We start from the raw sequence: 12295 nt of genomic DNA, 5'->3' as shown, positions 1-12295 counted from the left end.
TGTATTTGAACTTTATATAAACAAAAACATTTCTAAAGAGTGTTTTGTTTCTTTTGCTCAATATTATGTTGCAAGATTTATCGGTGTTGTTCAATAAGGCAATGGTTCATTTATTCTCATTGTTTGATAATATTCCATAATATAAATACACAGCAATTTATGTACACATTATAAGTTAGCCATTACATATAGTATTAATGTTTATATGTAAATATATACATATATACATATACATATATACACACATATACGCATTTTTTGGTATGTAACTGAAATAGAATTATTGGGCCAAAAATATAACTTGTTCCAGTTTTTTCAGATAGTATCAAATAGTTATTCATAGAGGCTACCCAATTTATACTTCCAACATCATTGTGAGAGTTCTAGATAATTCACACACTCACCTACTCTTTTTTTTTTTTTTTAATATTTTATTGATTTATTTAACAGAGAGAGACAGAGAGGTCACAAGTAGGCAGAGAGGCAGGCGGGGGGTGGGGGGAAACAGGCTGCCCGCTGAGCAGAGAGCCTGATGTGGGGCTCGATCCCAGGACCCTGAGATCATGACCTGAGCTGAAGGCAGAGGTTTAACCCACTGAGCCACCCAGGCGCCCCACACACTCACCTACTCTTGGCACTGGATTCTAGGCCGGGTTGTGTGAATTGCTGTGGTCAATGAAATATTAGCTTTACAGTGTGAGTAATGAAAAACAGTTGCCTGGTTGGGTTGCTCTCTTGTGTTGCAGTAATTCACATGAGAAATATATATCCAAGTTAATCATGTGGATCCTAGGAGAAGAATGAAAGACTTGAGGAGCAGAGCAGAGATTATCCAATGGAACCTATCCTACACTAGCTGACCTCTAGCTGGCCTGAAACTTGGTAAAATAATGTTCACTGTGGTATGATGCTGACATTATGTGGTTGCTTCTTACATAGTATTATTATGACCATAGTTAACTAACACAGGAAATTTTTGGATGAGAAGTGCTTTCACATAGTACATGTGTGTTTATGTATTGTTTGGTTTATGTTGCCTTGATAACTAAAGAAGTTGAATACATTCTCTTATGCTTATTAGTCATTGGATATCATGTTTTATGAAGTGCCCATTCAAGTCTTTTCATCATTTTTCTACTGAGTTATCTACATTTTATAGGACAATTCTGTATATTTTCTGTGTATGTACATTATATATTATGTATATATATTACATACAAGTGCTTTATGTGTATAAATATAAGTGTGTGTGTGGTGCAAATGATAGACTTATTTATATTATGAAAATGAATCATTTTTATGTATTTGTATTTCATATATTTTCCCACCCTGTGGATTATCTTTTCACTTACTTAGCTCTTTTGATAGATATCTGTTCTTTATAATGTAGCCTAATTTATTAGTTTTTCTCATTTATAGTTAGTACCATTTGTAACTTTTTAAAAAATATTTTTATACACTATGAATTTGAAGATAACATATATTAAACATTTTATTGTCTAGTGTATTTAAATGTAAATCAATGACCCATGTAGAACATTCATTATGTATGCTGTTGGGTTAGGGTGACAAGTTTGGTTTTTTTTCCCACATGGATTTTCACTGTGAATAGCCCTTGCTTTTTCAATACTGGCAATCTACACTTTCATCACTACACTTCCATGTCACTCTTAACAAAATTCAGTTTATATAGAGCTACAGATCTGGTATGACTGTGCTAAGTTACTTCAGTCTTTTCTGCTGATTACCACTAAATCTCTGAACAAAATACGAAAAGTAACTACCTGGGAGATTAAAATTATGTTTTTTATGATGAAAGTAAACAGATAAAATCAGGTTGTAGAGGAAAGAAAAATTTGGAGTAATTGAGTGCATTAGGAAAATGTGGGTGAAATAAAAATGGATTTTGAAATGAATTAGAAAGTAAGAGCACTTATCAGCAAACTTATTCTACAAGAAATATTAGAGAAAGTTCTTCAAGCTGAAGGGAAATGATACCAGAGAGAATCTTGGATCTTTAGGAGTAAGGAAAGACCAGAAATGATAAATATCCAACTAAGTATAGTAGACAATTTTTGTTTTAATTTCTTTAAAATAAAGATATATATTGGCAGCAAAAAAATGTCCCCTGGGGCTTTCAATGTGTATAGATATAATAGATTGAAAACCTATAAATCAAACTTACTGGGGGTTTAAAAAGACATATGGTGGCAAACTTCCTACATTTTATTGAACTAGAGCAACATTAATTCTTAGATTGAATATTTGAATATGTATATTTTAATTCCCAGAGTAACAGAAATTATACAGAGATACAGCTACAAAGTCATTGGATTCATTAAATATAAGGATTAAATTATCCAGAAGAAGGGACAAATGGTAAAATGGGGCAACCAAAATTAGAAGGGACAAACAGAAAGTAGCAATTTTAAAATATGAGACCTGTATTCAACCATTTCAATAATTATATTAAGTGTTAATGGTCTAAGCATTCTAATTAAGAACCAAAGATTGACCAGCATTTATTAAAATGTAAAACATTAAAAACATTAAATATAAAACAAATCCTTAACTAGTCTAATTAAGAAAAAAAGGAAATACAAATCATATAGATAGGGCTATCATAAAAATGCACCAGAAATTAAAATGTAATGAGAAAACACTATGAAAAACTTTATCTCAACAAATTTGACAACTTAGATGAATGGACATTCTTGTTGAAAAATACATCTTTTCAAAATTCACACAATCCCCTCTCCCAAACCTGAATACCTCTGTATCTATTGAAGAAATTAAATTTGTTATAAAAACATCTCCAAAAATAAAATTCAAGGTCCAGATGGTTTTGGCAGTGGATTTTATTAAACATTTAAGAAATAACTCAAGTATTTTCAGAAAAAGAAGAACAGGGATGACTACTGACTCTTTTTATAAGGTCATTATAACACCAATATCAAAAACTGACAAACAAAAGAAAGGAAGCATGAAAGAAAGAAGGAAAGAAAGAATTAGAGAAATAAACTATTGATAAATAAATCTCAAAACTTCTGGAAAAGTTTGATTCCATTTATATAGATTCTAAACAAATTGTAAAATTTTTTATGTGCTAATTACTGTGTTTAGTATACCTTAAAGTTGTAACAAATAACATGATGGGAAAGTGCCTAACAGATTATATATCAAATGTTAAATTCTCACTAAATTATAATTGTATTAGTTTCCCAGGGCTTCCATAATGAAGTACCATAAACTGGATGGTTTAAACAATAGAAATTTATTGTTTCACAATCTAGAGGCCAGATGTCTGTTTTATTTATTTATTTATTTATTTATTTATTTATTTATTTATTTTAATTTTAAAATTAACATATAATGTTTTATTTGTTTTATGGGTACAGGACTGTGATTCATGAGTCTTAAATAATACCCACTGCTCATTACAACACATACCCTCCCCAATGTCGATCACCATGTTACCCCATCCCCTATCCTTCTCCCCTCCAACAACCCTGTTTCCTAAGATTAAGAGTCTATGGTTTGTCTCCCTCTCTGGTTTCATCTTGCTTCATTTTTTTCCTCTCTTCCCCTATGATCTTCTGCCTTGTTTCTTAAATTTCACATATCAGTGAGATCATATGAAAATTGTCTCTCTGGTTGACTTATTTCACTTACCATAATACCCTCCAGTTCCATCCACATTATTGCAAATGGCAAGATTTCATTTTTTTTTTAATGGCTGCATAATATTCACATATACCTCACAACTTCTTTATCCATTCATCTGTTGAAGGAAATCTGGACTATTTCCATAGTTTGGCTGTTGTGGACATCACTGCTATGAACATTGGGGTGCAGGAGCCCCTTTGGATCACTACCTTGTATCTTTGGTATAGATACCCAGTAGTGTATTTACTGGGTTGTAAGGTAGCTCTATTTTCAACTTTTTTTTTTTTTTTAAGATTTTACTCATTTATTTGACAGAGAGAGAGATCACAAGTAGGCAGAATGTCAGGCAGAGAGAGGGAGAAGCAGGCTCCCTGCTGAGCAGAGAGCCCAATGTGGGGCTCGATCCCAGAACCCTAAGATCATGACCTGAGTTGAAGGCAGAGGCTTAACCCACTGAGACACCAAGGAGCCCTTTTTTCACCATTTTGAGGAACCTCCATACTGTTTTCCAGATTGGCTACACCAGTTTGTATTTCCACCAATAGTGTAGGAGGGTTCCTCTTTATTTGCGTCCTCACCAGCATGTCATTTCCTGACTTGTTAATGTTAGCCATTCTGCCTGGTGTGAAATGGTATCCATTGTGGTTTTGATTTGGACTTCCCTGATGCCGAGTGATGTTGAGCACTTTTTCATGTGTCTGTTGGCCATCTGGATGTCTTTTTTGCAGAAATGTCTGTTCATGTCTTCTGCCCATTTCTTGAATGCATTTTTTGTTCTTTGGGTATTGAATTTGGTAAATTCTTTATAGATTTTGGATACTAACCCTTTATCTAATATGTTATTTGCAAATATCTTCTCCCATTCTGTCAGTTGTCTTTTGGTTTTGTTGACTGTTTCCTTTGCTGTGCAAAAGCTTGTAAACTTCATGAAGTCCCAATAATTCATTTTTGCCTTTGTTTCCCTCGCCTTTAGAGACATGTCTAGCAAGAAATTGCTGTGGCCCAGGTGGAAGAGGTTGCTGCCTGCATTCTTCTCTAGGATTTTGATGGATTCCTATCTCTCACATTTATACATTTCATGCATTTTCAGTCTATTTTTGTGTATGGCATAAGAAAATTGTCCACGTTCATTCTTCTGCAAGTGGCTGTCCAATTTTCTTAACACCATTTGTCAAAGAGAGTCTTTTTCCATTGGATATTCTTTCCTAGTTTGTCAAAGATTAGTTGACCATAGAGTTGAGGGTCCATTTCTGGCTTCTCTATTCTGTTCCATTGATATCTATGTGTTGGCTTTTGTGCCAGTACCATACTGTCCTGATGATTACAGTTTTTTAATAGAGTTTGAAGTCTGGAATTTGATGCCACCAGCTTTGATTTTCTTTTTCAACATTCTTTTGGGGATTTGGAGTCTTTTTTGGTTCTGTACAGATTTTAGATTATTTGTTCCAGTTCTGCAAAAAAAAATTTATGGTATTTTCATACAGATTGCATTGAATGTGCAGATGGCTTTGGGTAGCATAGACATTTTCACAATATTTGTTCTTCCAATCCATGAGCATGGAATGTTTTTCCATTTCTTTGTGTCTTCCTCAACTTCTTTCATTAGTATTCTATAGTTTTCTGAGTACAGATCCTTTTCTTCTTTGGTTAGGTTTATTCCTAGGTATCTTATGATTTTTTGTCAATTGTAAATGAGATCGATTCCTTAATTTCTCTTTCTTCTGCTCATTGTTAGTGTATAGACATGCAAGTGATTTCTGTGCATTGATTTTATTTCCTATCACTTTGCTGAATTCCTGTATGAGTTCTAGCAATTTTGAAGTTTCATCTTTTGGGTTTTCCACATAGAAGATCACGTCATGTGCAAAGAAAGAGTTTTGCTTCTTCTTTGTCTATTTGGATGTCTTTTATTACTTTTTGTTGTCGGATTGCTGAGGCTAGGACTTCTAGTACTATGTTGTACAGCAATGGATATCCCTGCCATATTTCTGACCTTAAGGGAAAAGCTCAGTTTTTCCCCATTGTGAATGATATCTGCTGAGGGTTTTTCATATATGGTTTTTATAATATTGAGGTATGTACCCTTTACCCCTACTTTGTGAAGTGTTTTAATCAAGAAAGGATGCTATACTTTGTCAAATGTTTTTCTGCATCTATTGAGAGGTTCATAAGCTTCTTATCCTTTCATTTATTTACATAGTATATCACATTGATTGATTTGCAGATGTTTAACCAACCTTGCAGCCCAGGAATAAATCCCACTTGGTTGTGGTGATAATCCTTTTAACATTCTGTTGGGCCCTTTTGGCTAATATTTTGGTGAGAATTTTTGTAGCCTTGTTCATTAGGGATATTGGTCTATAATTATCCTTTTTGGTGGGGTCTTTGGTTTTGGGATCAAGGTAATGCTGGCCTCATAGAAAGAGTTTGGAAAATTTCCTCCCATTTTAATTTTTTGAAACAGCTTCAGAAGGATAGATATTAGGTCCTCTTTAAGTGTTCGGTATAATTCCCCTAGGAAGACACCTGGCCCTTGGCTTTTGTTTGTTGGGAAGATTTTTTATTACTGCTTCATTTTCCTTGCTTGTTATGGGTCTGTTCAGGTTTTCTATTTCTTCCTGGTTCAGTTTTGGTAGTTTATACATCTCTAGGAATGCACCCATTTTTCCAAATCATCTTATGTGTTGGTTGTGATCTCTTCTCTTTTATTCATGATTTTATTTATTTGGGTCCTTTCTGTTTTCTTTTTGATAAGTCTGTCCAGGGGTTTAATAATCTTATTAATTCTTTCAAAGAACCATCTCCTAAATTTGTTGATCTTGTCTACTGTTCTTTTTCTATTCTAATTCATCTATTTCTAATCTATTTCATTGATTTCTGCTCTAATCTTCACTAATTGTCTTCTCCTGCTGGGTTTAGGTTTTATTTGCTATTCTTTCTCCAGCTCCTTTAAGTGTAGGGTTACGTTGTGTGTTTGAAATCTTTCCTGTTTTTTGAGAAAGGCTGTGGTGCTTTCCTCTTTGGACTTTACTTAGGTACTTGGGTAATTTCCTCTTAGAACTGCCTTTGTTGCATCCCAAAGATTTTGAACAGTTGTGTTTTCATTTTCATTTGTTTCCATGAATTTTTAAAATTCTTCCTTAACTTCCTCATTGACCCATTCATTCTTTAGTAGGATGCTTTTTAGCTTCCATGTATTTGCATTCTTTCCAACTTTCCTCTTGTGATTGAGTTCTAGTTTCAAAGCATTGTGGTTTGAAAATATTCAGGGAATGATCTCTGTCTTTTGGCCCTGGTTGAGAGCTGATTTGTGACCCAGGATGTGATCTACTTTGGAGAATGTTCCATGTGTTGAGAGGAATGTGTATTCTGTCGTTTTGGCATGGAATGTTCTGAATATACCTGTGAAGCCCATCTGGTTCAGTATATCATTCAAAACCCATATTTCCTTGTTGATCTTCTGCTTAGATGATCTGTCCATTGCAGTGAGGGGGTGTTAAAGTCCCTTACAATTATTGTATTATCATTAATGTGTTTCTCTGATTTTGTTATTAATTGGTTTATATAATTGACTGCTTCCATGTTAGGGGCATAAATATTTTTAATTTTTAGATATTCTTTTGGATAAATTCTTTAATTATGATATAGTGTCCTTCTTCTTTTCTTATTACAGTCTTTCGTTTAAAATCTAACTTATCTGATACAAGGATTGCCACCCCAGGTTTCTTTTGATGTCCAAATGTCTGAAATAAAGGTGGAGGTAAGGTTTGTTCCTTTCAGGGGCTGTGAGGGAAAAATTCATTCTCTGCCTCTCTCCTGGCTTCTGGTGGTTGTTTATTGTCAGTCTTTGGCATATTTTAGCCTAGGGCTGTGTCACTCCAATCTCCGCCTTCGTCTTCCCATAGCATTCTTCCTGTGTGCATGTGTGTCTTTGTGTCCACTTTTCCACTTGTTATAAGGAGGCCAGACATATTGGATTAGGGCCCATCCTTCTGACTTTATTTTAACTTGATGTCCCTATAAAGACCCTTCCAAATAAAGTCACAAGGAAAGATACCCACAGAAGGACTGAAGCATATCTTTTTTGAAGGTTATAGTTAAACCCATTCTGGGAGGAATATATTGCAGAGAATAGCAAACTCATTAAAAAAATTAAAAGTTCTTTCTTATATCAAAAGAAAATCTATTTTTCCAAACTCTTTAAGATAGTGCATTTGTGAGACCTTTTGTTCACCCAGTTCTAGCTGGTAGTACTTGAAAGCCCATCAAACCTTAGTACTGACTGTCCAGAGTTAATTTAGAATGGTTCTTCTTTATTTGCTTTGGTCTTTCTCTTAAAAGAAATAGTTCTTGAATTTCTCATTCCATAAGTATGTCTCCACAGTTAGCATGTGCTTTACTCCTTTGATAAATAACCAGGTTCAAGCTCACTTTTCTGCTTAACTTCTCTGCTGTCATCTAGGAAACCACTCCTGGTTTGTTTGTTTTTTTTTTCTTTTCTTTTTTTCTTTTCCCTAAGTCCTTTCATGTTCATTTACCAAGTCCAGTTTTAGTACCATGAAAATGACTGGCTTTACACATTCTGTTTAATCTCCCACAGAAAACATTCTCATTGCTATTCCTGAACAAAGCAAAGCAATTCTGTGTTCTCTTCCATATGACAGCACTTAAAAATATTTGAAGAACACTCTTTTATGCTTTTCATGTATTACTTTATCTGTTTCAGAGGCCCATGTAGGCCTGGTTTAGCTTAAGTTGTAATATATTTTAGAAAGATAAACAGGCATTACCTATGTAAAAATTCCTCAAACCTCAAATTCTGGCTGTATTATTCACTATTCTTACAAGTTGTAGTTCTCTGCATGCCTTAGATTTTCTACTGAAATTATTTATTCAATTTTATTCTACCTACAGTGTTATCTGCCTCTTGGTACAGAGATATCGTTTAAATCATCTTTTCAGTTCTAGCACAAGGAATTAAAATTTAAATTGATAGGGAATCAGGAAATTGAATTTGAATGAGTGAATAAGTATAAGAGTCATGAGCTCTATGGCATTACCTTCAAGTTGAATAGTCATCAGTTCTTCAGTAGCTTCTAATATAGTAAGTCTTTTATCTATCTCATTATACACCTGTAGGCATGCTCATTAGTCCGTGTTTCACTTAAAATGTGGAAAGCAGAACTGGACCAAAATGTTTTGATTTTGGAGTATAACTTCCAAATAGGAATTATTGCAGGTTTTTGTTTAAAGAATATGTGGTATTAGTTAGCATTATCTAGACTTCATTAAAATATAGTTCCTGTAATGGTTGTTTTTATATGCCAACTTGATCAGGCTAGGGGATGCCAATGCACCTAGTAAAACATTATTTCTGGGTACATTTGTGAGGATGTTTCTAGAAGAGATTAGCATTTGAACCTCAGGCTAAGTAAAAAAGATTGCTCTTACCAATTTAGGTGGATGTCATCCAGTCCATTGAGGGCCTGAATAGAAAAGGTAGAGAAGGAAGAAATATGCTCTCCTTGAGTTGGGACATCCATTTTCTCTTCCCCCTAACACTGGCTTGTCTGATTCTCTGCCTTCAGACTCTGACTGAGACTTAGACCACTGTCCCTGCCACCTTGCATTCTTGGATCTTTAAACTCAAATTTGTACTTAAACACCATTAACTTCCCCAGTTTTCATGCCTTGGACTTGGATGGAAAAACACCACCCACTTTCCTGCTTCTGCTTGTAGACAACAGATATGGAACTTAGCCTCCATAATTGCATTAACCTATTTTTATAGTAAATCAATAAATAGGATACATACATCCTGTTGGTTTTGCTTCTCTGGTGACCCTGACTAATAGTGTACCCAAATATTAACTATTCTAAGAGTAGTCTCATTCTTTCTTAGATAATAGTGCAAGCTGGGGCAGATCCACTTTGAATGTTCATTTGGGGCACAGAGTAGCAACTGCTCTGTTATCCTCTATACATGGCATGCTAATTTACCCTGAGATTATTGCCAGAAGGGAAAAAACATTACAAGTGGCACAAGTATAGTTGCTTTTCGTTATCCAGTACTCAAAATCACATGTGCTTTCTGCTCACAGACCGTTGGTTAGAACTCACTCACCTGGCCAAAACTAATTGCAAAGCAAGCTAAAAATATTGCTTAGCTGTGTCTCTTAAAAGAAGAGATAAATTTTAGTTAGCAGTCTTGCATATGCTATTAAGACAGTGTTATATCAGGAAGATTGTAGAAAAGTATACTTAAGGAAGTGAGATAATGACCTGACTATTGACACCAACAGAACTCTAGCTAACTTTCTTTGAGAGAATACTATGGGAAAGGGATTCTTCTAAGTGAAAATATATCAAATATATATATTAAAATTTATATCTTAGAAATCTTTTTGGCACTATTACATATGCTGATTTTAATAGATATGCAATTTGTTCACAGTCATGTCTTTAATCTCTATAGTTTTCATTTTTTATATAATGTAAGTTAGGGATTTTATCTTTTTTGGCACACGAATGGGCAGTTTTTCCAACATGACTTATTGAAAAGTCTGTCATAGCTAACCATTATCTGCAATGCCTCTCTGTTCTATGCTCTATTTTTGTATATAAGTGATTCTGTTTATAGGTGTTCTAGGGTCAATAGTGCCTATAGATGTTTGGAAAAGTGAGTCCTAATACTTAGCACTTCTTACAAATTTGTTGTTGTTGTGGTCCATTATTTTTCATATAATTTTAAAGATCACCTTTGTCAGTTCATTAAAAAGCCTTTTTGGAATTTAAATAAAATGGCATAGAATTTATGTACTTCTACATTTATTTAAGTCTTCTTACAGGTCTTTTGATATGGGTTTTATATTTTCTTTCAAAGTTCTTCTGTCTTCTATTGAAATTCCATGTAGATCTCTTAAAATCTTATCTGCTCTTTTGTTTGCTGGTGTGCATGATATATATTAAAAATAACAAATCTTTCTAATTGGGATGTTTGAGACATAACTTTTGGATAGAGATTTGTATGATCTCACATATTGCAAATATTTTCTACAAAGTATCTTAAGATTCTTGTGAGGATAATGATTTCCATAAAGAAAAAATTGGTCTTTTGTGTTTTCTTTTCCAGACAAAATTTATTATTGTTTTTTAACTTCATTGTCTACATATCTGTGTTATATTTCTCAATAGGAGAGAAATTACCTATTTTCTAGATTTTAAGCATATTTAATGATATATCTTTTTATTAACTTATGAATGCTCACTTTAATTAATAAGTTATTAAGATAGTTTAATGAAATACTGTTATTTGTATTTTGCATTATAAGTATATATTTTTTTCAAAATATAATTCTAGAATTTTTATTTATTTATTTGTTTGTTTGTTTGTTTGTTTGAAGTCATATGGAGATTTTATTCATACAAATCTCCCAGTTTCCCACCAGGTACTCTTAGCATCAGGAAGATCTTTGCTCCACAGTAGGACTTATTATCATAATGTCCTCTGATTAAAAGTTTTCCCTATTCCTTGCATTGGATTTAATTTTATTTATTTACTTTTTAATTTAATTTTGGTTTTTCAGTGTTCCAAGATTCATTGATTATGCACCCCACCCAGTGCCCCATGCAATCCATCCCCTCCATAATACCTACACCAGGCTCATCCATCCCCCTACCCTCCCTTCTTTCCAAAACCCTCAGTTTGTTTAGTTTCTCATGGTTCATCTCCTCCTCCTCTTTCCCTCAGTTCACTTTTCCTTTCCTTCTCTTAATATCCTCTATATTATTCCTTATGCTCCACAAGTAAGTGAAACCATATGATAATTGACTTTCTCTGCTTGACTTTTTTCACTCAGCATAATCTCCTCTAGTCCTGTCCATGTTGATACAAAGTTGGGTATTCATCCTTGCTGATGGAGGCATAATATTTCATTGTATATATGAACCATATCTTCTTTATCCATTCATGTGTTGAAGGGAGTCTTGGTTCTTTCCACAGTTTGGCGATTGTGGCCATTGCTGCTATGAACTTTGGGCTATATATGGCCCTTCTTTTCACTGCATCTTTATCTTTGGGGTAAATACCCAGGAGTGCAATTGCAGAGTCATAGGGTAGCTCTATTTTTTAATTTCTTAAGGAATCTTTACACTGTTTTGCAACATGGCTGCACCAACTTGCATTCCCACCAACAGTGTAAGAGGGTTCCCCTTTCTCCACATCCTCTCTAACACTTGTTTACTGTTGTGTTAATTTTGGCCATTCTAACTGGTGTAAGGGGGTAACTCAATGTGATTTTGATTTGAATCTCCCTGATGGCTAATGATGATGAACATTTTGTTTGTGTGTCTGTTAGCCATTTGTATGTCTTCTTTGGAGAAGTGTCTATTCATGTCTTTTGCCCATTTCTTGACATGATCATCTGTTTTGTGTGTGTTGAGTTTGAGGAGTTCTTTATAGATCTTGGATATCAGCCCGTTGTCTGTAGTGTCATTTGCGAATATCTTCTCCCATTCTGTGGGTTGCCTCTTCGTCTTGTTGACTGTTTCCTTTGTTGTGCAGAAGCTTTTGATCTTGAAGCAGTCCCCAAAGTTCATTTTTGCTTTTGTTTCCTTTGCCTTTGGAGAC

The sequence above is a fragment of the Enhydra lutris genome, unplaced genomic scaffold (genome assembly GCF_002288905.1).
Source record: "Enhydra lutris kenyoni isolate GAN:26980312 unplaced genomic scaffold, ASM228890v2 scaffoldscaffold21, whole genome shotgun sequence".
NCBI classification, from domain to species: domain Eukaryota; kingdom Metazoa; phylum Chordata; class Mammalia; order Carnivora; family Mustelidae; genus Enhydra; species Enhydra lutris.
Note: the sequence above shows the minus strand (reverse complement) of the source record.